General features: G+C 35.2%; 1 protein-coding gene and 1 long non-coding RNA gene across 2 annotated transcripts in view; both read right to left on the reverse strand.

Moving 5' to 3' along the window:
* The window catches only part of LOC119717835 (uncharacterized), a 28,561-nt gene extending 19,443 nt beyond the window's left edge, over nucleotides 1-9,118 (reverse strand). The window contains exon 1 of the long non-coding RNA XR_011811872.1: nucleotides 9,039-9,118. This is a non-coding gene — a long non-coding RNA (uncharacterized lncRNA). The remainder of the gene's footprint in view (nucleotides 1-9,038) is intronic.
* PCDH11X (protocadherin 11 X-linked) overlaps nucleotides 1-27,446 on the reverse strand; it is a 482,091-nt gene that overhangs the window by 209,565 nt on the left and 245,080 nt on the right. The gene's annotated exons all lie outside the window — the stretch shown is intronic.

Below are 27,446 nucleotides of genomic sequence, written 5' to 3' on the forward strand. Positions count from 1 at the left end.
GAAAATATATACATACACACAAAAATTGCCCCCATGGAACACATGGAACATAGAGGAGCAAAACATTCTACTACTTGTCAGGGTATTGAACAGGATGATCTGGAACCTACCTTGTTAAATTCTATTGCTATGATTTTGCTAGAATAAAATCAAACCCCAAAAGCCTGGATTTGTATTTGTGATTGATGTAAAAAAATAAAATTGGGATTTCTAGACTTTAATCCAGTTTTTCACTAAACAGATGTGAAATACCTATTTAGATATAGTCATCCACATGTAAAATTATGAAAAATGGAGATTTCACATGTATTTATATTTCACAATTACAGAATAGTTACAATACTAGAAAAAAAAAAAAAAAAGAATCTTGGCTTCGTACAGGCTCAAGTCATGTAGGTCACTGAGCATCTCTAAATGCACTATTCCCAAACATTTCTCTTAAAATGAATTGCAAATGGTATGTATGACTTTTTCTGGACAAGAGTGAACTGACAGATGCCAAAATTCATATTATAAAACTGCATATTGAAACTCTTGTTTCATTGTTCTCATGTGTTTATACACAGAATGTGTACGTCTTAAATATACTTTGCTGCAATTTTGATGAGTCTACCAAAAAGCCTTACAAAAGTACGAAACACCAAAAATGGACAAGATTTCATGAGGCTAAATGATTAAATTGTCTTTCTATTATTTGGGATAGCACTTAAGGATTCTTAAACTATTGCTATTATAGTGTGTGCAAGTAATTTTTTTCTAGTAAGTCATCCCCCTAATTTGTCTCCAGTAAAATAGGAGTGCTAATATAAATGCTACATGATTAAGTCTGATTTTTCTATATCAGAGACATTTATTCATTTTGAAGCTTCTTTTATAGTATTTCTTTCAGCAAGTGCGCATAAATGCATATGTAGATGTGCATAGTTCCTACCTATAGGTAACAACAACGCTGAAGTAACACAAGCATGGTATTATCCTTGCAAAAAAAAAAAGGGGGGGGCTTTGGTTTATGGGCTTTGATTTTGTGCTTCAACAGCTACCCAAATTGTTTTCAGCAGTCCAGTATACCTCAATGGGGATTTCAAATTAAATGTGAAATACAGTACCTGTTGTAGATGGCTAGTATTTTGTGTATAAAAATATACAAAACCATTGAGCAGTACGTCTCCTCCTGCACAGCATCTTGGAGAAATTACAAAGCTTCAGTAACATGCAATCTAAAAGAAAAGTATAAAATTGAATGTCCAGAAAATATCCTGTATAAAATATAAAACTGTATTTGTAAAAATGAAAAGCTTGCATACAAAACTACATCTCATAAACTTCTAGATGAAGGTGAACCTTCATGTGAAGAAAAACTGTTCTGTCAATAATATGCTAGTGCTTGCTGCAGTCAAAGAAGCACTTGGAAAGCAACCCTAGTTTACCTACAGTATAGCCTTAGGGTTTTTATTCTAACATTTTATGAGGATGAAAACACCATTTGAATGTCAAAGCATTTGACTGGGGGAAAAATTATCAAAGACTCTGGAAGCTAACACATATACAATTATTTTAAAATTTGTTTAAATATGTGTGTGTTCATGTGTGTGTGCCCAGATTCACCAAATGTAGAATGTCTCTTTGCACCTAAAATGTCCCCACCATGTCTCATTTTTTTTATTTCCATCATGACCTAAATTCTCCATAAAACTGCAATGTGACTCAATAACTCCATCAAGAAAGGGAGATTAGAATGTTCTGCTAGCATATAATGGATGGACAGATAAAATAATTCATATTATGAATTGAAGGTATTCAATTGAAAAGTCTTCAAGAAAGTCAGCGTTCTAATTTTTTAAATCTTTCAAATCTAATTTAGGTAAAGGAAAAAACATGGATGCGTTAATCTTTCCTTCACTGAAGGGCCAGAATACACACATCAGCGAAGATGCCTGAAATTAACTTGTATTCTTTCCCCCAAAAAAAGGTTCTAGTTTTTAAGGCCTAAAAAACACGCATATATATTGTTTCCCATTCAAAGAATTACAAAAACACATAAGGAGTGATATGCATATGGACTTAGAAAGGAAACACCAAGACTTTTCAGTTTTTGTACTTTTAGTTTCCTTTCACATTGCCAGGAGTACTGAAATAAAATGACAATTTACAGAGACTTTTCTGTAGCTAGCTGCTGCACATACTCAGTGAAAACTTTCTACCAAGAACAATTAATTCCGAAGAGCCCAATGCCTGTTGCGCATTTATCTCAAAGGAAAACAATTTCCTGTACTGCTCTCTAGCTAACTGAAGAGTGGACAAGTGGGCAGATTTCATTCGAAATATGGGATAAACCTCGTTGCTGAGGAGCATTTATTTTGGTATCTCTGCAAAACCATTCGTCACAGCAGGAGAGGTGCTAACCCCATTGTGTTAGAAAATAATTTGATTCATGGCACTTGATATGGAATCATCTTGAAGTGACAAATCAAGCTTTAGGCACCACATCAAAAGCTGTAAATGGTGAAAAATGCATTTGGAAGCATGGATTCCATCTTACCAGGCAGTAATATAAAACAGGTCCTATAGTAAGGATATAGTATTTTAGGTGAGAGGCAGTGTGTTAACTGAGCAACCCAATGCTTTTGACACCAGCCTTTCAACTTAGATGTCTTTATTTCAGGAAAGGCAGCTAAAAATCATCTCAAAATGAAGACTGAAGGTTATTGGAAGTCACAGGACAACAATACCTGCTCACTGCAATTGAAATCTGCCATGAGCATCTTCCCTTCTCTCCTTCAATTCCCTCCACACAACACCATTGACTTTCAATCCAGAACTAGTTCAATTGCCCTGATCATTTCAAGATAATAATGCAATTAGGAATATTTTACTTCTTCCTCAAAATCACAGGATACAAACACAATCTGTCTCTTAGGTTCTTACACATCCCTACTTGCTCCTGTCCAAAGGCTTCATAAGACTCCTATAAAGTGTGTTGTTCTTCCCAGACCTTCTTTGACTACATAGAATGTTTCAACCCATACCTGGAAATGCTAGTTGTGTATTTTAATTTGCTAGCAAGGTTCTTATGAGGGAGAAAAAAATGCATGTTTCTTTAAGATGATGAAGGGCAGTGTAACATTGTTTTTCCCCCTCATAATTCAATCAGTTCTGTTGTTTGCTGAAATAGATGTCTTAGGGTTTTATTATCTATACACTATAAAGCTTGTTTCTCCATACAAAAGAAAGATCCAGATGTTTATTTTGCAGTCATTTGGAACTTGTAATGAATGTGATTAATTTAAAACTATACTACCTGAGGTAGGTACTCCACAAGAGACTTCATATAGGCATATTCATCAGCCCTATATATTCAAGTAGATTTACAACTGTACCTACATGGATCTCCTTGAAATCTAATCAAGTAACACAGACATGCAAAGCTGAACTGATCATGGAGAACGTTACTGGAGGTCCGTGTCAACAGGAACATGTTCCACTTGATCTATGTGCATAAACCAATTCCTCTGGGAAGAAAAAAAAAAAAAAAAAAAAGACACACAAAAAGCCAATAAGAAGTGGCTGCATATTTAAACTAAGATTAAGCTAAAGTGTCCTCTGCAATTGAATAATTTCCTATTTTTTTTTTGTTCTTTTCCTTAATTTTTCAGTAATAATGTTCAGACTCAACTTGAGAGAAATTCATTTCTGCTTAAAATACCCAATCTAACATTACAGTGTGAGTTACCACAGACAAGGATTCTTGGGATTCAATTGTTCTTGAAGACAAAACTCAGCTCACTTCACGTATCATTTTGTTGAAGATCAGAGTACACATTATGCCTAGTCTTCAAGGACAGAACCATTTTCTGGACAGTCAAAACACTGCAACACTGATCTGGATTCAGGTGATAAACCCATTTTAACATTTAATAAGTTAAGCACTTGGTTTGGAATCTAATAGATTCTTTCATACTCTGTCTTCTTTGATCCAAGTATCCTCTAGCTACTAACCTTGAAGGTAGCACATAGATTAAATTCAGAATGATATACTTAAATAAGTTGCTGTTAGCAATGTGTTATCTTGTGACACTTAGGTCTATGAATTCTTTCAGTTGTCAATGACAGCTCAGTGATAAACTTCCCTCTCAGCCATAACATCCCCCGATGAACCTTATTTTCCCATTTGCTTTTATGTTTAACAAAATGTCATAAAGATACAAACAAATAGGAATATATTGCATCAAATATTACTCTCACTAGCATTTTCTTAACAGACAACGACACAGACAAGAGATATATTTGTTTCTTCAGAAAATACAGAAAAATATTGAACCATCTTGTTCCTGCTTATCTTAGATTCTTAAAACAGATAATGTATAGGTTCATATTCTAAAAGTCCAAAAAGCAGTTTTGTTTGTTCGCTTTTTGTTTGTTTTTAACTTATTGTAACTGTCTTTCATTTTAAGCTGTTGTTTTCCACCAACAGCACCCTTCTGGTCAGAAAGGTGGTCAATCAGGAGGCTTTTTTGGAGCTTGCAGAGAACTTAAGAGAAAGCATCCAAGAGCCCCATTAATTAATGTAACTGCTGCAGAAAAGTGTGTCATGCTGTCTCAGAGTCATCTAGCTGACACTCCCCGCCACCCCAAAAAAAATAAATAAATAAATAAATAAATAAATAAAGCTGTTTGTTAAGCTGCATAAGCTCCAAGGATAATTATAAAAGACTCATTTGAATTGTATTTAATACACAAATTTAAGCATTTTTTTCCTTGGAAAAATAGAAGGAAGATAAAAACACACACAGCCTTGAGAGTAAAGAGAAGACTATCAGTATTCAATAGGTTATAAAACAGATACACACAACACATACAGTTAGCATACCATGTGAAGCACTGCAACAAGGGTGCACAACTCCTGGTTCTTTAATGTTAAGAATAACACCAGGAATTCTTCAAAGCAAACAAATGAACAAACAAACAAAATCATTCTCTGCCAGAAAACAACAAACATCAATAATCAAGACATGTTAGACATGCTCAGCGTACAATACATATTTTCTTTGAACAAATCTGTGAGGCCCACATCAGAGATTTTTATGTAGCACAGAAGAAACACTATGCACATAAACTATTTCTTTCAACAGGCCATTTATTAAAGTAAGTCAATAATCTCATTTATTGCTTATTGTTCCTCAGCCTCTCTAGAATGTAAGTGGTAGTCTTAGTGTTTAACACACACATTCATGCACACCAGATATCTACAAGCACGCTAGAAAAAATACAGATTCTCTAGTAAATCAACTGCCTTAATCAGGAGGTTTCTTTCTCTGTGCTATGTTCACATGTATGCACCCTGAAAAAGATATCTTTTCATTACAATGAAGAATATATATATATAGGGAATGAATATATAGCGTGTATATATATAGTGCATATATATACACTGTGTATATACATGTATATATATATCTACTGTATACAATATATAAAAACTGTATATATATAGTGTATATGTATGTGTATATATATGTGTGTGTGTATGTGTATATATATAGGGGTATGCACGCTCCATTCCCAGACGAACCTCCTTTTGGCTACTTAAGGAAGCCCACTAGTACTCGTTGTCCACATTGTGCAATCTATGAGGTAAAAGTGATATCATACAGTCATGGAATGGCTTGGGTTGGAAGAGACCTCAAAGATCACCAGGTTCCAAGCCCTTGCCATGGGCAGGGATGCCAGCCAGCAGATCAGGTTGCCCAGGGCCTTGCCCAACCTGGCCTTGAACACCTCCAGAGATGGGGCATCCACAGCTTCTCTGGGCAGCCCATGCCAATGCCTCACCACCATCCGAGTTAAGAATTTCTTCCATATATCTAATCTAAATTTCCCCTCTTTCAGTTTAAAACCATTCCCCCTTGTCCTGACATTATCTGACTGAGAAAGTCTTGCTCTCCATCTTTTTTATAAGCCCCCTTTAAGTACTGAAAAGCTGCAATAAGTTTATCCTGGAGTCTTCTCTTCTCTAGGCTGAATATGAGTCTATTAAAGCATGGAAAAAAAATATTGAGGAAAATACAAAAGAAAAACTTCTAACAAAGTAAAGCAAGTTAAGAATTAATCTTTCAGCAATATCTGTAGTCTGATACCTTCTCCTGGAGACAGCCTTCCCTCTGGAATACTGACAGTCATAGAATTGCATAAAAAACCAGAGGTTTATAATTTCAAATCTGTCTTATTAAAAGCAAGAATAAAAGTAATAAACCTATATTATTTATAGTTTTAATGTTTCCATAACACATCGATGTTATAATCACTCTATACAATTACTGCTATGAGATGGGTAAGCTATGAAAGAATATTCACTTCCCTCCTTTGTAAGCCACAAAGTATAGAGGAAGGATGTTTTCCATCCGGCTGTCCAATTACTCAGTAGGCATTCCAACAGTGCATCTAAGAGCTCCAGTGCTCATGACAGAAAAATGTGACCAGATAGGAAGTTGAGGTTGTGGACCTCCAGAAGCCTAATCCAAATTAGCACTGGTAAACTAGGCTAGAAGAAAGGCTACTGTTGTGCCCTGGTCACGATTTTCTTTTCACTACCTTTAACTCAGTCATTGCAGCAGTACATAGAACAGCATCATAATAACCCCTTGGCCCATGTTTTTATCTTACTGGAAAACACATACAAGCACCAATGATCTCTTAAAACAGTATTTAAATCTTAGAATTAGAAGAAGGAAACTTAAAGAGGTCTTACTCTTCAATAAACAACAAACACAGGTCCAAATGAGGGCCTGATTATTGGCAGCTTTCAGAATTGTACTATACTCCAAAAAATAACAAAAAATGAGTATTCTACTTTTAAGTAAGCACACACACACCATTAAAAGGGAAAAGGCCTTTGCTTGACACACAAGAAATAAGTGTATAAATCTGAAAGTCAACCTAATGCAAAGAAAAACCACAAATGTTGGTATCCCTCAGAATAATAAGAAATTATTTAACAACAACAACAAAAGAAAGAGATTAAGTTAATGAATGGCCTGAAAGGACTGACAAGTTTTATTCATGTATTTGGCATCAGTGCTCAAACAGAAGCCAAAAGAGATGGCTGGAAGAAGAGATACATATGTTCTCTTTGACATTGGTTCCAACCTATTAATAGTACTCAAAACATATGCCACTGCTCACTCAGGCTTATCAAAACAGTCTCTGTACACATTTGCAGTTCTACAAAAGAAAGAAATCCACAAAGATTCAATTTTACGCTAAAAGCCTAATAAAGGGGACAAAAAAACTTTTGATAACAGTACTGAAAGTACTCAGCTTCTAGCACTTGGAGTACTGGAACAAACTGACAGTTTTAAAACTAGTTATTCAACTCAGAAATATATTGCATCCTTCTTTAGTAATAAGTAATTTGTTCTTGACTGTTGGAGGTGAGGCAGCTCTTGGGCTCAAGCATTTTTGGGGGGAAGAGGGAGAGGATTCTTCTGTATGATTTCTTACAGCACTGTTCATTTCCTATTCTGTCTACCATGCTTCATATTAATTTTTTCCTTGCCCTCTCAAAATTAAACTTGTTGATGCAATATCATACTTCCAATTTATTCTACTCTTAAATCTATTAATGGATATAGGCAAGGCGCAAGGACAGTGTTTATTGGCTCTTCTCTACCACCACCTTTCTAGTTGTGTTACTAAAACAAAACAAAAAGCATTCCTACTTCTCTGAAGCTCTCTGGTACACACTACTTCACAGTGAATTGTTCTCTTTACTATGTAGATATGTATGTATAGTTACATGTGTGTAGAAAACATGCAGCTATATCCCAGTTTAACTTGAGTAATCTTACAGGAATATGCTATTCCTTCTACATGATGTGCAATAAATACTGTTACAGGTCTATACGTAACAAGCATATTCGTTGTCCCTAGGGATGAAATCCCATAGTTTCAAAGATAAATAGTTTCTAAAGATAGAGCTGCTAAAAGATTTCTATATTGAATGAAAATTACAGGAAGAATGTTTTGGGCAAGAAGCAGAACTAAACATACCAAGCCCTACATAAGCTTTGTAGGTACAAGTCATATGGAGGAGCAAAATTGTAGTGCCTAGTCAAAATGTATAGTTTTTCAAATACAGCAGAAAATGTTTAAACATTAACAACTACAGATCTGAAACAAATACAAATGCAGTTACTTTAACTGCATTAAGATCTTTGGATGGTTGATTTATCATCCTGTCTTCACAAAAAAATACTAGAATATATAGAGCATACTATTTTATCAATATTTTACTATTGTTAAGACACAAGAAAATTAATCTAATGATTTGGTCTTTTTTCCTAAGACCATATAATATACCAAGTCAGACTGAAACAGTGCAGGAGCCTAAATATTGTGTAAAAGAAACACTTAAACAGGAGCTTGACCATGATGCTTCTTAAGAAGTTGATGTTTCCCAGCTGAAATTTAAGGACATAGCTCAAGTCTCTGTGTCCCCTTTCAGATGTTAAATAGAGATACATAACACTTCATCTTTTTGACTTGTTATTTTACACAAAGGTTTAACATTTACATGACTGCTAGTGCCCAGCATACAGGTACCTAGATTTCTGCGAAGCATTAGGGCTGCTATTGTCAATGCAGCCATCATCGTGTAAGATTTATTAGAACGCTATGCATTTAAAAAGTTGCACTGGAGTACACATTCATTCATTGGAACTCTGAGCATTTGATTTTTCAGGACAAACCAATAAATAAAAGAAATACCTACTTGGATGAAAAAACTTAAAGGATTTCAATTATTCCTTATTAAAAACTGAGCAAGAAAGTGTCCACACTAGAAAGAAAAATATTCATATAAGATTAATATATGACACCCAAATCCGTAATATACACCTATATGAGACAGTCTAGCAGCATTTCATCAACCACAGAATTTGCATCTTAGAAATTGCTAAAGCAGCAGAATATAATGCCTGATGAGTCCTGACAGCCAAGGGATTAACAAGAACAGAGACAAGTAATTCCACCATGGGTTTTACCTGCAACTGACACAGGTTGAAGTACTTAATGAATTATCCAAAGAGATGAGAAGAGTGACAGAGTCCTCCACCTGTCTCACATCAGCTCAGGTACAGTTTAATAGCTCTTCTCACCTGTTAGCATCCTGAATAAATCCGAGATGGGATTGCTGTGTTATTCTCATAGAATTGGGTATTAGTTTAAGCAGGTGAAATGTAAACTGACTTTAGAGTCCCTTGTGGTGGGATCTTGACACAACATAGATATAAACCCATATACTAACAATACTTTGTATTGCATCATTACACTTACTTCTGAAGACAACGGAGAAACAATTAAGCAACTTGTTCAAGAATATATCACATTCCTTTTACACGGAGTCCAAGCACTCTGACTTGCTGGTATTATGCTTTCCTTAGAGGATCACCCTTTCATTCCCTTGGCAATCTGAGTGCATTACTGAATATTCATTTTGTGATTCACAGTCCTATAGCATTTTTGAGTTTGCCTCTGGATCAGAGATAAAATTTCTGAATAGAGCTTTGTAGCTTGGAGTGTTTAGTTTTCCTGTAACATCATTACTGAGCTAGCTACGCACATCCTAGGACATCAATTCCAGATATCCTGCCAAAGATGAGATGAGATCCAAAGGGCTACATTCATTAGCTGCCAAAAAACGCTGTGGGGAAGGGATAGAAAATCGTCTACATCTGTGACAGCAGAAAAAAAGAAATACGATGTAGTTAAATATGAAAATACAAGCAAATATTTATACAAGTTAAAAATGAGCGTAGCAAAACCAAATCTTATTTTCAAAACACAAATAAGCTTACTGAATATTAGAGAGAACAGATTTTTGAACAAATTATTATATAAACACTAAAGGAATACTGGTACTTGATATTTAGGTACCATTTTCATTTGCTTTTCTTGTATTGTACCCTCTTAGTATTCTCCCAGGAAGAATGTGAACTGCTTTTCTTGATTGTTTCACTATAGTGCCTGAGCATTCTGTATTAATCTACAGATGGAGCTGTATATTAACGTAGTTGGTTTTGTACAAACAGCTCAATCAATGTAACGCAAGGATTAATCATCATACTCATATGACTGATTTCCTGTAAATGCTGGGGAGAAAAACAGGGACTTGTAAGAAGACCCCTTTCAGCCTTCAACAAGAGCTCTGTGTTTTTCAACTTGAGATATTTGGGCCTTGCAAGGAGTAGAAAACATTTTATCTTTTTACTGGTAAGCATCCACCTAAGTATCTTGAATGAAGAATGGAAGGATCTGGGGCATAAACCTGTTTCCTGGCATTGATTTTACATATGTTCATTGTTCATGAGCACAAATTCTCTTTTTTTTTTAAAGCACTCTTACTCTAAAGATGCTTTCTTTTACGGCTTCCATCTCAAAGGAAGCATTTGATTATTGTTTGCATGTGTATATTGCTCATCTAGCAGCTGTTCAATCTATACAGCTAACTCAATATCAACATAGATGGATCTCTGGTGTTGGTACTTTAGAAGGAATAGTGATTACACGAATGGTTGTATGTTAAAGCAACATACATTAAGACCTTTGAAGTGTAAATTACTAAAAATACACAAATACAACAGTTCTTCCCTCTGGCCTGTGTACCTTTGTAAGGTTAATCTGAGTCATGTATTATCATCAATAATATAACTCCAAGAATTGGAAATAGAAACACAACATTGCTGATAAATGAAAAGAGGTCAATTCCATTCTCTATACTTTGTATATTATTAACTAATATAATATTATCTTGATAAAATAATGTTTTTGCTTGTAAATACACATATGAAGTTTGAGGGTAAGATTTTTTCAGCAAGGGCAGTTTTATATATTACTCCTTAGAACATACCTACAATTTGAATTTCTTTTCTCCAAAGTTAATTTAAGCTTAAAGTTATCAAAAGGGGCTTTGAAATCCATTTGTAATACTGAGAAGTACAGAAGAGCAAAGACGTTTTAAACTGTTACTTAATAGAAGAGTTTAATCCATACATCAGGTCCATCAGTACTTAAAAAAGTAGTAATAAAACTAGTTTTGAAAAAAACATGAGAGAGAACAGAATTCATACAAGTTTGTTTGGCTGATAGTTTTTGCATAAATTGCAAAACTGCTTAATGTCATGTTTAGAAAATAATGGTAAATATATTGGTAAATATATAATGGTAAATATAAAAAATATATTTTTATAACAAAATAATTTATTAGCATTAAACTGTTAATTGTTTTTGTTGTCTTTATTAAGCACTAAAATATTAAAACATTATAAAAGCATTTATAAAACATATGCACTATACTAGAAGGCTACCTTCTAAAAGAAACTTGAGGATTTAAAAGATTGTTTAAAATTTTAGTTTCAACCAAGTCACAGGAATCTGCCTACCCTTAGAACTGAATCAGGCATAGTTTCACTGCTCCATTACTCCTTGGGAGTTCTTTCTGAGCCCTGTGTTGACAGCAGTTTACTTCCTCTCCTGCCAGAACTGATTGGTTCTAACCAGACAAGCAAACGAGTATAAAGAAACAGGGATTTCTTTCCATATTCAGCATAATCCTGCACATTAGTAAGGGTAACTCCTTTGTAGGACTGTGTACTGATACAGGAGTACTGTAAAGCATCACTGACATCCTTCAGAGGTTGTTCTGAGAAACTGGAAGATAATTTAAGGATAGAAAAACCTAGAGAAGTCTTTAAGCTGCTGCATCCATGATCTAAAATAAAGAAGAACTCTTGAAACTGGATATAAGGTTCTTGAACGCACAGGGTGTCAGGGTGTATATTTCGGAAGAAATCCCATAAAACAGAATATCCATCTGAGTGTACCTTCACAACTGCTGTATTTCCTCCCTCTCTCCCTCACAACTTGTTGCTTCGCTTCTGTGCATTACCTCTATTAATTTTTTTTTGTTGCAGAAAGAGGACGAACAGGCAGCTCTCTTAACCACAGAAATCTACATAGTTAAGATCTAGCTTCTTATCTTAAAGATCATCTTTGACAATCCTTAATAGCTACTTAGCAGAATAACAGTATAAATATTAATTTTAGAAATAGGAATGATCTAGTTAATACCTTTTCCTTTATTAAACCATTTAAGATAATTATGGAGGAAATGAAATTTCCAGAATTTGAAGTTAAACATGCAGCCTGCACACCTGAAAAGCTGGCTTCACTCAGCCTGCCAAATCTGACAGGTCAGACCTGAAGGATCTGTCCTCCACTAACTGAAGGTTACAATCCAGCCTCCTGCCTCCAGCCCAGTTGAACACGGAGGTTTGGACCGCGAGGAGCAAATGAGTGCAGTTCTGTCCAAAGCACATACTGAGGGGGAACTCAGTCAGAAATGGTAGAAAAGCAGTAAAGGAAATAATTTCCTATTATGTTATAGAGCTATGAAATGGTTAGTTGTATTCCCGAGGATGAAAAGGTACAGCATGATGCTTGCAGGCAAGTAGGGAAGTTTGCGTTTGAACATATGTTTTCCCAAACCCTCAGATGGTTCTGCACACCTTCATGTCAGTACGAACGCACCAACTGCACTGGTGACAGCTGCTTTGAAGGCAAGTGGCCAGGGGCAGGCAGCGACTTTTACATTCCCAGCAACTGAGCTACTATTTCAGTTACCTGCTTGCCTCGACAGACAGAAACCACTTTGTAATTTCACCTCAGGCAAACACGGAGCAGTACGCAATGTGCTCCGTCGAGAATCCCCGTCAGTTCAGCTGCTGCCACCTTTAGTTTAGCACTTTGGTGAACATACTCTTACAAGGCTGGCCATTTGCTCAAGGCCTCGGGGCGATTTAATTTTAGACATTAGTAAGAAAAAAAAGCTACCACACTGAGCAGGAACCTTTCCACCTTAGGATCTATAGGGCAATTTAACTACAAGAACTATGATTTTTGCTTGTAGGAATTTCATCTCTTTGAAATAGCTAAACAAAGAAAAAGAGTCTCAGAGAGACAAAAACTCTACCTATAAAAATACTCTAGAGAGAGTCCTGAAATTTCCATGTACGCTTACATATCCAAGCACAGATTCATTCCTTAGTTATCTTCTATAAATGCAGCAAAATAACTCATCGTCTATGCATGTGCAGTACATAGAGTTGACAAAAATGTAGTGAAAATGTGCTTATTTGTGTGATATTCATTGCTCTCTTCTCTAATGCTCTTGCTCTGAGAAAATTGAAACTTGTATTAATTAAGAGAAGTTCATTAGTTCAACAGATGCATTAACCATTTTGGGGAAATGTACACCAAGGACTAAATTAATCAGCATTCTGAAATCAAGTCACAATTTCTTCAGTGTATTAATTTTTTTTAATATTTTTCAATACAGATGTACATATAAATCATTTTGGGTGTGTATTTATTTCTGACTATAATTCTATAACAGTCAGCTCTCACATAAAAATACATTTTTAACCTTCTTTAAACAAAAGGCCAATCTAAGAAATCACCTGGGATTTCAAGTCTGTTTTCAGACATTATTAATTTGGAAGTATTAGGCTGTGCCCTCCACTGACTCCAACAGTGCCCACTGAAAAAATCATCTTTCAAATAAATTGGCCCAATCCCCACTGATAAACCCCCTTCACACTTGTGTGTTCCTTAACCACTGTCAGCCAGATGAGTTCATTTATTTTAAGCTCAGTTTTTGACTATCCAGTGTTTCTCAAACAACTTCATTTTAGTTGTAGGGGCATACCTGCAGCTGTGATAATGTCAGGCACATCTTGATCTGGTTCTTTTGGGCTGTAGACAGTTCCAAGAGAGCTGCAACAAGGTGAGCTGGTCAGGCTGGCAATTACTGAGGTTGCCTAACAGTTTCAGAGGTATCTCTTTTTATATTTGTTTATAAAGACTCCACCAGATTTTAACAGTTCCATTTTATCTTTTTTTTATGGCCATGTTACTTTAGTATGTTACTAAAAAACAATATGAAAAGTAGATTACTTTGCATTAAAATCTTGCAGTCACATTTTATTTGATATTTTCTCTCAGTGCCATAGTTAAGGAACTTGTGCCAGTGATAGCTAGTTGTCATGGATGTGAAAAGCTGCCAATATTGTAGAACCTTTGTTTTTCATAAAAAATAAGGGCAACAGCTTGTGGACCTAGGCAAGACAAGCCTAATTTAGGACTGATCAAATCTTTTCGGTGGCAATGTCAACACAGATCTGCCACTTGCCCTTGCAGCAAAGGCCAAACATATCATTATTTTATCACCACTCTTGTTTCGTAATCCCTCTCCTTACCTTACAACTTCTAGTCACTAATTTTTGGCATGGTTAAACTGAGAATTAACATCAGTGAAGTTCACTTTATCAAGTTTTAATATAAGAATATTTCAAAGTGAAATACATCCAGCTGCATGTAGTTTCCAAACAACAGGAAATATATTATTGGTGGGAAAATAAAGTCAGATTGAAAACTGCTTACAAGATCAGTATCGAAGAGTTAGTTTTTTAAAATACTTGTTTCACAGAAATCAACACATTTATATCAAACAAGAGGATCTTGGGGAAAAAAAAAAAAATCTCATTTTCAACAATATGTAACTAACATTTAAATTTCTGTTTCAAATGAGTTTCATTCTGATAAACTTCTCTACCTTTAACAATATCCCAGTTTCAGAAGAAAAACTCCTTTTCAAACAAAGAGGTAATCATAACTGCCTGATCAGCATAAGAAATAACTGGAAGTTTTTTATATTTATTTTTTACTGATAAGTAGGCATGTAAGTAATTGATATTGTTATGTCGGGATTCTTTCTTTGTTTTTTTTTTTAAAAGCAGTTTAGAAATATCTGTAAATGGGCATGGTCATGTTTTATTTACTTGCTAGGAGTAGACCAGGACAGTCAGAGGTGTACTTCTGTGTTTGGCTTTCTCATACTGGAAAAAAAGAAATATTCCAAAAATGTCCATCAAGACTTTTTTATTATTATCATTGCTAGCCATTACCTAGTTCAGACCTGATTAAATAGCACTGCACATGCCTCAAACCTTACACACAAGTGTGTGAATTCATCACATACAATGTGATAAATTTTCTTAAAATGTTAAAATTTCCACACAATTTTACAAGGAAACTTATTATGGGCTAAGTCCCAGTGTGGATCTTCTGGGATATGGTCACATTCTTCAGGCCAGAACACAAATCAAAAATAATACACATCTCTCTCAGTTACCAATCATTTGTGAAATGGTTAGTTTTTGCCAAGTTGACACTTGTGTACTCACAGATTGTGACTTCATTAGCACATAAGAGTAATGACTCTTATAGCTGGCTTTAGTCTCCTTAGCACAAGCCACATTTTCATTGCTTTCCTGCTTCTTATATTCATACAGTTTTCACAGAATTTTAAGCACTACAGACTTTTCAGTGCTACTGCAGTTCTATAAGTCACCACAGATTCAAAACATTAAGATGGTAAGACAAATTTTGGAGGGAAAATATTATTGTTAAGAATCTGCAATCTTGCCTTTAAAATACTTTTACAAACTAACATAACTAGTTTTTCAGAATTCAGTGTAGGAATCATTCATTTAATATTCAGAAACTAACATACCTACAAGAAAGAACATTCCACTCTGAAATGAATCCAAGCTGTCACTTACCAATTACTATCCACCAACTTTTTTCGTCATACCACTAAATCTTATTTGTCTGGCAAAACACTGCTAGCTAACTGCATTGATTTAATTCCATCTATCCTATTAACTACTAGAAACTAATTATCAATAGCCAGTGAACATTGCTGTGAATTCACTGTAACTTGCAGGGTAATTTACTATTTACTGTCTATTAGTGGATTTTAAACGTAAGACCTGTCTTTATGTCTTTAAATTTTACATGGCTTTATTTTAACAGTTGTACTAACATGGAGCATAATTCAGAGGCAGCTATCCATCAAACAAATCACAGAGAGACAAAACACAGTGTTGTAAATACACACAGAGGTGTGGCTAAGAACTAGATGCAGTATAGCTTTGCAGGAGTACTATGATGAGCAAAAGCCAAAGTGTAGTCATAAAATTCCCAATTTTGCAGTCTGGAAATCCAAGGACCTACATGATTCTTTATTGTTAAAAATTGTGAAATAATTCACCTGTACAGATGACCTTCCTAAGACTAGTGACCCAGTGTGAATGTCACCAATGCGACCAAGTCTTGCTACTGACTGAACATACATCTCACATCTTCCTTCTCCTGCCCTTTTTGCTTATGAATCTATAGAGCAATCTGTGCCAACTTCATTCTGTTTCCCTTAGGGAAGTCAAACTCTATTCTGTGTGCTCTCTTTTAATAGAAATACTGGATACCACATCCCCAGAGAACCTTGAAAACATGCAGTTAAATGGAAAGAATACACTTGACCATATATCTCAGACTGATGGAGACACACACCATGAAAGTAATATAAATAAAATATTAATTCTAAGGTAATGGAAAAAGTGCCTTCCTAACTTTTTCTTCAATTTAAAAAAAATATATCTTGAGACTTTCTTAGCTCAACAGAAAGATTCTAGCAAGTTTTGAATTTTCATACAGTCAATAAAACACTTTTAGAAAAAAAAATATCTTCCCAGCTTCTCAAAGGTATTTAGACATTCTAACCCTCTGCTGAAACTAGATAAAATTAGGTGTCACAAAATTCTGAAAATATGTCTGAAATATGGATTCTTACCAATTCAAGTGAGGACTGCATTCACCCTTACAAAACAAGACAAAGGGCTCAAGGTTTAATTAATGCATAAATACTAAATATATCAGACTATAACACAGTTCATGTTGATGGCTAGATACACGCATCCCCATGCAAATTTTAATTACTAGTCAACATTTAAGAATGTCATGGTGAGACACATGATTTATTTTAGTGCTGTTATAGACCTAAAGCTGATTTCATTGAGGTCATGCTCCAAGACAAAATTGCACCACATAGCAGTAAGCCAGTATAGCAGAATATTAAATTAATATGGTGTCTCCCATTAGCTAATAAATTACAAGTATGGTATCAGACCATCTGCTGGGAGTGAAGCATGATGAGGCGCAGTGATCATGCTGATTGACATTCTGGTTTGAACATCTAGTCAGTGTTAGTTCACCTTCTTGGCTTCAATAAATACTTCACTCATAACTCATATTTACGATGCTGTTTGCAGGGCTGGTAGCTAAGAGGAAAGTTCATCCTTATCCTCCCATAATCCTTTGTGCTTTGCATAACAGAGTCTCCAGTGAATTCCAGTGAAGTTAAGCGCAGTTTCATTTGCAACTGATTGCAAATGACTAATCATTTTATACATTTTTAATAATTTTATATAAATTGCAGACTTTTGATTATCTTTACAGTTTCTACAGAAAGAAGCATCCATCCATACTAAGCCATTCTTAAACTACTGAAGTACAGTTTTTAGTATGTTTTGTAAAATGATAGAACTGTCATCTGAAGCAGAGGAGATACATCCCAAAGAGGCTTTATGCTTGGGAGAAAAATTGCAATCCTTAGGATTTCCCTTAGTGCTACCCCAAGTCATACCAAAGCAGTTTGCACATGGCTCCAGCCCCCTGTTCACGGTATACTGGGCTATAGACTACTTCGTGCCACACTTTGGGATCTTTTACACTGCATATTGTGCATTTGTATTCTCAACCAATGCTATTTATTGTTTTCATCATAATGCTTTAATTTTAACTTTTCACTAAGCAATACTAGCTAGTTAAGCCTCACAAGAAAACTCCAATGCATCTACACCTTTTTTTCTACACTCAGCAGATTTAAAAAAAAAAAAAAAGCAGAACCATCTTTACGCTGCTCTTCAACTTAGTGATGAAAATTAGAAAATAGATTTCTGTCACCTGGGTAAGATAGAGCAGACTTCAGGCAACTGAAGCATTCGCTGTGCAGCAGAGGTCACCTAACCATCATTTCACAGTCTAACACAGATGAAGTGCAGCAGTACACCAATAAAGCATTACCATCTGGCCACATCTCTTCCATTGCCACTAGGACATAAAGGAGGAGGGTGCAAGAGCATCTAAGGAAATAACACGTTACGTGTAGCCAATATACCCTTGAACCTTGGATATTTCAAGTGTGGTTCCCATGCTGTAGCCCACCACTGTGCCTGAATGGTACTGCTGCAATCCAAACCTGCAAACTCAGGAAAATTTGAGTGAAAGGACCCTGCCCTTGCTGCACAACTACTGGACAGGAGATACAATCCAGCACAAGTAAACCTGTGTGGGAACAGAGGCAAAGATTCCTGCCTGTGAACCTTAACACTCGTTACCCTCAGATTCACAGGTACAGGACATACACTTCTGCCCATGGAAACTTTTTGGTACAGGGTGCTCAGACTCAGATACATGTTTGTGCTGTCTCTAAAGGCATTCTACTTCACTAAAATATTTAGAGATCCCATGTGGCAGACCTGTCATGTTTCATACAAAAGACTCTAGTCTCTTTCACAAGATGTGCAACACACAGGAGATCAGAGCCATGCCACACACCCACCCTGGTGCCCTGAGATGTGTCGCTGCTGGACTTGCCACACAAGGTGAATCCCGAGAGAAAAGACATCCCTCAGCATTACGGTCCCTCACTGCTATCTTATGGGAACTTCCACACTGGGGATATGGAAAGTTGATGTCCACAAAAGTCGTTATGGAAGCTTTAGTAATTGTAAAGTTCTCGTATCTTGTCCAGAGTTGGCACTCCATGCTGCCATAGCATTTATAACCAAATAAATGAAAACATTTCATATCATAATAGGATGTAGGTTAGCAATGACAGTGACTGGGTAAAGGAGGTTCCCTCTGACACCTGAATTGCGGTACTCATTTAAAAAAAAAAAAAAAAAAAAAAGCACCACCACTGATAGTGAGATTACTAATAAAATACTACAGGTACCAAACCACCCATTCTTTGCTCCACTGTGGGTAGAAACCATAAAACAAACAAAAAAGAGTAAGGAATAAAACTGAGAAGCCTTTTTCCTTCTAATCCTGAAATGATGTCCTAAACTGTTCAGAGAATAACAATGAAAATATTTTGCTCAACAAAGAATTGCACAGAGCAACAAGTAAAATCTGGCAGAGGTTGGCAATAAAAACAAAATTTACAATCCATAGCATGCCCATATCTTGACATAAGAATTACTTTTACTGAAGAGGTTGTATATTCTCCAACATAGTCTGAAGCCAAGTTGTTCTACAGATGGCATCTATAATGAAAACAAACTCTAGCAAATATAAGACAACTTCAATATTAGAGCAAAGCACCATGAGGGAAAAATGAAAAAGCAAATATTTATTGCCAAAAATCATTTAACAAAACATTGCACGCACAATACCATAGAGCTGATACCAAACACAAGCACAGTATGCATATTTGCAAATACACCTTTTGCCAAAAATTAAAGTAATGGAAAGATTTCTTCAGATAGTATGCAGTTCGAGTTCAAGGTGAATTTAAAGTCCTAAATTACAGGAGGTAGAAGGTGTCAACAAAATTTACTGAGAGAATAAACTATATATTCTGAAAATCTGAGAATTTCTAGAATCTAAAATTAATTTTAGTGTAAGATGCAGGATACAAAAAACATATTCTACTGTTTGTCTAAACAAAATCTCCATCTATCTAGCAATTATTTTCTTTCTGCCCTTTGTTAGAAAAAGTAGGGATTTAAAGGATTGATGTAAATGAAAAAAAGCTTCCTCACAGAATTTTTAATAAAAACTTCACATCATAATTTTGCAACAAGACTTATGAGAGTGCCTTTACTGAGTATAGTTAAATCATCAGTAACTGTTTTCAAGCCACAGATCTTAGTGTATTCTTACACAAACATAGAAACAAACAAAGAACAACATAAATCTTTTGATTATCTTAAAATGTCAAATAAGTATGCCAGATATTTTTCTAAACCAAGATTCCCATAACTGGGAAGACACGTTGAAAGAACAACAAAGAAGAACATAAAAGGATTTTATGCAAAGGTGTGTGAATATTGACTATTCCTAATATTGAACTGTATAGTGGTTTAACATAGCCTCTCTTCCACCATTTTAAATTTTTACTGCTTTTATTTTCTGCTTTTATTGCATATTCATTTTGATCAATGTAAATTGAAAATTAATATGTTCAACTGATGGTAGAGGGACTTCCTTCTCCCCTCTTCTTCTTAAAATCTACTTTATTCTTGCCTTTCCATTATTGTAAAACTTCAAGCTGCAGTAGATATCATGTTCTGTAGCATATATTTGGCTCTAATGAATCACAGCCTTTCACAACCTGGGCAAAATGAGTCATCATAATGACACCTTTTTGCTACACTATAATATTTGCCAGCAGGATCCCAAATGGCAGTACTTGCTGCAATACAGCTGCTGCTGCTATTCTCAGTCCTTACAAGAAAAGGACAAATAAGGAAATTTTATTACTTGTAGTACTCATGGAAGAAAGCACAAGAAGTCTTTTTCATGACCCAAGGAGTTCTAGAAATTGGCTGCCCTGAGATGTACCATCTCAAATGCACAACAATAAAAACACATATACAAGCATTCACTACAATATACAGAATTGCTTATAGAGAAACTTCATTCCAGAGTAATTCTAAAGTATGTTGATCTACAATATCCTTATCTGAGGGCATAACATCATACTATTTTATTCATTATACAGTATATATAAAAATCTGTGTAAGTATGAAAGAAAGTGTGAAGGAAATGATATTAGGAGAGGAAAGGAAGCAAATATTCTAAGAACAAATAAAGAGCTTTTTCCATTTCTTTATTTTTCATGCTCTGCTTTTCAATATGATCAGCAAAGCAAGATCACTTTTGAAATGTGTTTTCTATATTATAAATTCCTTATATATCCAAGTATATTAATACAGATTATAAGTGTATAAAAAAATCATAGTCATGAATATTAAATGATATGTAAAGCCCACACCTTCAGTTACTATTTAGCCCTACTATTAAGCCCTTACTAACAGAAAACAGTATATATCTATTCATTTCCATTCCAACAAACTGGAACTGCACCAAAACACACGCAGACAAAACTTGTGTTTTGTGTACCCTCCTGTGTGACAAAGTGCTATCAATACTATCAACACTATGAAAAAAGAGACAAAAAATAAATATAATTGTAAAAAGATATTACATAAGCCTTTTAAGAACTTGCAGCACTGTCAAAAACCTTACAGTAATAGTTAGCAAACAGTTTTAAAAGTAATTTGTTTTCTGGGAACATTTCATCTTGATATTTTTGTTCTTTGTGTTCTGTTTCCATGCTGTTATATAAATTTAGCTTTCTTTATTCATTTGGTCTATGCTGAGACTTTCATTGTTTACAATATCATTTAAAATGAGCACATCATCCTAGAGTAGACTCTTTACAGACTAGTAATTTTGCACTCCACTTACAGTTCTCAAAATTCTGTATGCAATCATTTTGTGGTGAGTGTTGACAAATAACAAGAATGCAAAATACTTTTTTTTCAGTTAGTAAAGCCAAAGAAAACTTCCAGTCAACACCAAGATTTCATCACAATTGTAAATTGTCCTTATATTTTTGCTGTACAGCCTAATATAACATATCTGACAGATCTGAAACTTCACTAAGAAAGGAGAAAGGGGAGTGTAATAACAGCAGCTGAGGTTTAATTTGATGATCTTCAAATTATTTCCAGTTATGTCATAATATGCCTGTATTAAAAAGGATGCTAGTCACCTTTTCTTCATGTAATAATTAGGTCATATAATTTAATCCAGTACTATTACAACAAACACAGCTTTTAAGTTGAGTTCATTTGCTCATAAAAGATTCTGGCACTCATATTTTCCCTCTGTTTTTAAGAGGCTTTGTGGAAGAATGAGCCTTGATCAGAATCATGAAAACATACTGTAAGAGGTGAGTAAATGCTGCATAAAATCCAATTCAGTTGAATTTAAAAGATATCTACTCCAGTCTTCAAGACAGTTCTTCTCTCCATGCTGCCAAGCAATGTCTTCTTTGTGTACAAATTCCCATGGACAGTGACTTCCAAATTCTCCTTTCAGTACAAGCATACCTTAAGGAAAAGGAGTGTGCTTTTACACAGGAAAAGGACAAAGATCTTAAAGCCCTCTGAAGTGAACCAGGGATTTAAACGAGCCGCACAAAGAGGTATAGCCCCTTTTAGCTCTAGTGAACTTAGATACAAAAGGTGCAGTTTCTGTTTGCTTATTCTAAGCACCTAAAGCTTGAGAAGTTCTACCTAATCCTCCTTTTGAGACACTTGCTTCGCCAAGCAGTACAGGCAGCAACACCAACTGAGCTGAACAGCTCAGATTTGAATGTGATGAAGCAAATAACCAAGGCAAACAGTTCACTGCCTCACAGAATTAAACTAAAAAAAAAAAAAAAAAAAAAAAAAAAGGAATACAAACACTACGAAGGAAAACAACAAAACTTGCTTTCAGACAAACTTTGAATTGAAAGGGAAGTTAAATTCACTATGAAAATTACAATCATTTTCAAAGCTCAATTTTAATAACAAAGTATTTGATTGTGCTGTTTTTACCTCAGATTATGTCTTTGAACTACACTCTGCCTCACCTCAATCAGATCTGATTCACCTAATTACTTGATCAAGACTAGAACTCAACTTTTCGAAAACTTGTTCATTTCATTTACAAGGTGTAAAGCGTTTTTTCCATTGATTTGCACTGTTCATAAGTAACTGTCGTAAGAAAGGCTCCTACACTCTTGTTTTAGATTGTTACTAGGAAAAGGAAGACATCCACTCTTCTGAACAGAAGCGTGATTTAGAAAGAGAAAAGTTCTAACACTACCTTGAAATGAACAATTTGGATCCAAGTGGTACTTTATGTTTATATAAGGTAATTATATTGTTCTACAAGATGAATTATCCCATGTATGATTAGCTTGCTTCAAATATCAGATCGACATCCAAAACTCATTTTCTTTTAATAATGCTTTCAATAATCTTGCCCCTGGAATGGCCTTAAGAGAATTTTTTATGCATGGACAAGGCTGATTTATACCCTGGTACTTATAAGACTAAGTGATATTCTATCAATACTCAAAACTTGGAACCACTTATAAAATCACATACTTTTTGTGCCTTAAAAGGTTTAATTTGCAAACATTTAAATGCTCTATTTGTTTTTTAGAAAATTACTTATAATGTTTATTTAAAAAAAATAAATTGAAGAGATCTACTATAAACATTAATGATTGACAAACATAAACATAAAGCATTGATAATTCCAACAGATTTTCATGCTTTTGACAAGCCATTTTTGCTTAAAAGAGTTTAAATATACCTCTAGAAGATGTATACAACCCCCTGAAATCCCATTTATACTAGCTTCCTTGTGATGTCAAATTATTATTCCAGTTACCTTAATTACATCATTTCAGTATCTTAAATATGGATACCTGTGGCTTATCTCTACATATAGATTTTAGAAAATTTGTTATTTTTCTGTGCATGGAGTCTTTATTTTCAGAATGTTGCTTGCACATTGGTGGCTTCATTTACTTCCGTACTTAGACCAGATAAGAGAGAGCCAGTGAACTCGAAGAATTTCTCCGGAAAACCTACACAAAAAATGGTCTTCCCAGATGGAGGTCTGAAATACACAGCATAAGATATATTTCCCTATTTTCAAGTAGCCTGGCATATTTGCTGTTAATACTACGACAAATTTCCTCTGTGGCTATACAAAATCAGGTACAGCACTATTTTCTAATTTATCATTTTATCACACATCTGCTCAAACTTTATGAATAAGCTGAGGCACAATGAGCATATTGCAACCAGACATTTTTCCATGCAAAAAATGAATAAACATATTATATCCTTAACTTCAATATTTTTTTTTTCCATTGGAGAGGTTGGAGTGTGGGGATATGTATGACCCAGCAAATGGAATGCCAAATCACCACAGAGAGATCAAACTGTAACAAACCATCTGGCTTTGAATATACTCCTGAAGTCAGGTTAAGTTTATTAAAAGCTTTAAACATTTATAAATCTCCAGGGAAACATGACTTTAATGCATAACATTTAAAGTCAAATCATTGGTGTAATAGACAGGCTCCTTCCTGTAACCTCCTGGGATCAGACACTGGCTCAGATGCTGAACTCCTTTATCATCCTCACTCTAATTGTAGCCCATCTTGAAGTGATTAGATCTATTGTTAGAGCAGGCCTTGTCAGCAGCTAGGACAGTGATTAATAGAAATTTCTCTTTAATTCCTTTGGATGTAAAAGTCTAAAGTCACAGTTTAGCCCCGGACCCCAATTATTAGGTGATTAATGAAATTATAATTGCTACCCTTTGGTTCACATTCATCACTAGGTTTACTATTAATCATTAGTGGTAAAGCACAGGAGAAAGGAAAATATTTTATAAGTGCTATACTATGGATACATGGGAGAATCATAAATGGGTCAGGAAAATGTTCTCCAGTGCACCAGGCTGGAGCAAATGTGTATTACTTAATACAGAGTACTTAACAGTACTAATAGTTCAAGTGAAGGTCAAACTTGCTGGTAGGAATCATTTTCTGCCTGATGACAACAACAGCTACCACCTTACCCAGCACTTGAGAGACACATACAGACCACTTGGTCAACAAGGTAGAAAAAGCAGTTTGTAGCTACCCTGTCAGTTAATGTAATGATCAAACACAGTAATAGAATTCCCTTCTGAGCATTAAGAATTTTTCTTTTAAAATCACGCAACCCAGAAACCACGTGCATCGCGTATGCGTGTCTGCGTGCAGCCGGTCTTGCACCACTGGACCTGCCCTCCAGACACCGCGCAGCCACCCTGCAGAGCAGCTGCCCCCTTCCCACCCCATGCCCCAGTGCTTCTACTTGTTGCTGCCTCTTGGATATTTCCTGGGCCAAGTTTTCCAAGCCTGGTCATTTCCCAAAGATATGTCACAATGGCCAACATGGTTCCAACACTTAGGAATTAAGCAAGTAATACTTATGTATGTAAATACACAGTTGTTAAAGAATAAATAAATCCAACTGCTTTAGCCTTGTATCATTAATGTAAGGAAAGGTCAGATCCAATCTGGTTTTCCTCTTCTTGAATGATCAGATTTTACAGAAAGAATCATTAGTTTTTCAAGGCAGGGTAAGTCAGGGCAAGGCAAGGCAAGGAAAGGAAAGGGGAAAGGGGAAAAAAAGAATAGAGAAGAAAAGAAAAAAGAGGAGAGGAGGGGAGGGGGAAAAGGGAAAGAGGAGGGGGAAAAGGGAACGGGAATGAGAAAAGGAAAGGGAAAGGGAAAGGGAAAGGGAAAGGGAAAGGGAAAGGGAAAGGGAAAGGGAAAGGGAAAGGGAAAGGGAGACTGATGAGAATGACTGAGGCTCCTTTATCTCTTTTGACATGAGCTGCTATTTAGGATCATAGGGCTCAACTACCCTCACCCTCCCACACAAGCTGCAAGAGCAGAAAGGAAGGTTCCCTTGGATGTACACAGACCCCTGATCCCATGCTCCCAGACAGAAGCCAGGCAGAGGAAGGAACAGGGCTGTATCCTTTTCTCCTGTGCAGCCTCTGCTCATCAGCACTGCGATACATATTCATACACTGCAGCTACAAGGTGTAATGTAAATGACTATTTACTTTGCACTGATCTATATCGGGTGAAAAATCACTGTAATTTAAATCTCATTTGTTTATATAATAAAGGATTTGTTTATAGTGAACTCGATGGTTTACCTCAGCCACTTGAAATTTCATTAAATAAAAAATCACTTGTAAGACTGTGTCTAGCTAAGTCTGAAACAGCAAGTCTGCCACATATGCCCTCTGTGTATTAACATCCAAAGCATATAAACTATTCTCTGTGTCTATCTGCAGACAGTAATGATTTCTGTGACCAGACTTTTTTAATGTGTCTAAAACTCTTATTGCTTGTACCATTTTTTCAGTGCAAAATTAAGCAAGCAATGCTCAACTTTTATCTTGTGAGTTTTACAACACAGATTGGGTGAGGACAATAATGCTCATTAATTTTCATAGGATTAAGTTTCATTCTCACAGGGAAAATAAAAGACCTTACTGATCTTTGATGTAATTCATATGAATGTATGACAAAGTGTGCTAAATTGTGTAAGAGAGGATAATAAATAACTACAGTGTGTGACAGAGTGAGAACAAAGCACTGCAGAACTGTATTACACTGCTCAATCAGGCAGTTGGGTCACTTAATGTATGAGCTCAAGGCTGGAACATCAATCTTGTCAGCTGTCGTGACATCCAGCAATGCAGACCCCCAGGAACTCATGGTTCCTCAGCTTGGTGAGGATGAAAACAAAAATATCTCAGAAATTCACAGAAATTAGCAATATTATCAGTCAGTTATCTCCACATTTATTCCCCATAAACCAGCGATAAAGTCTATTCATAATATTAATACTGTTCATATTATAATAGTATTTATGAAACAGCATCAATGATATCTAATTATGAAATTGGACACTAACATCTCTAGTTTCTATCTGTAAGCTAACCAACATACATATCCATAAATTTGGTATAGCTATCACAGATTTCTCCTACTACAAATTATAAAAAGTTGCTTTTGCATCATTTCATAATCTGAGAAACAAATACTGAGTAGATACTAAAACGATTTTGACTTTCTAAACCTGGAGTTTTTCTAAAAAATGACAAGCTTTTTTATTCCTTATTCTGATTTCCATAGGAGAACAAAGCATTTTATTCCTTTTTCTCCAGTTGTAGTTTAATAATTGCTTCACAGTCAGGTAATAAATACAGCATCACCTCAATGGTAGGAGAGATTTTCAAGTCATATTATGGTTGTGATCATTCATTTCTATTGGTAAGATGACATTTCTTTGTGCTAATATTTAGCCTAATGATGTAGCATTTAAAGAATTTCTTTTCTAGTAAAGTTCACAAATTGTCTTACTCTGAAAAATATTCTGTCAGTGTCTAATACGGTAAGCAACATATTACACAGGAATCTCTTGAAAATAAGTCCATATACACCAATAATACAAACAACTCACATACTCTCCATTTCTGTTACATACACATGAACATAGCAACTTCACTTATTTGGTATTGTGAAGGAAATCACATAGACTTATTTCACAAGAATAGCGGAGCTATTTTACAGATATCACAACACATAATTTACTCTTTGCAAGTAGAAATTACTTTGCATAGGTTAATCACATATATAAAAATAAGAATTGAGGATCACCTCAATATACTCCTTTATGAATTCCTTAGCAAACTGGTAATTGTCTGTTTCATTAACTACATAAAGGCTCTATATTTGAAATGTGAAGTTACTAGTTGGAGAAATTATCTGTGGCCGC

This window comes from Anas platyrhynchos, chromosome 10 (genome assembly GCF_047663525.1).
Source record: "Anas platyrhynchos isolate ZD024472 breed Pekin duck chromosome 10, IASCAAS_PekinDuck_T2T, whole genome shotgun sequence".
NCBI classification, from domain to species: Eukaryota; Metazoa; Chordata; class Aves; order Anseriformes; family Anatidae; genus Anas; species Anas platyrhynchos.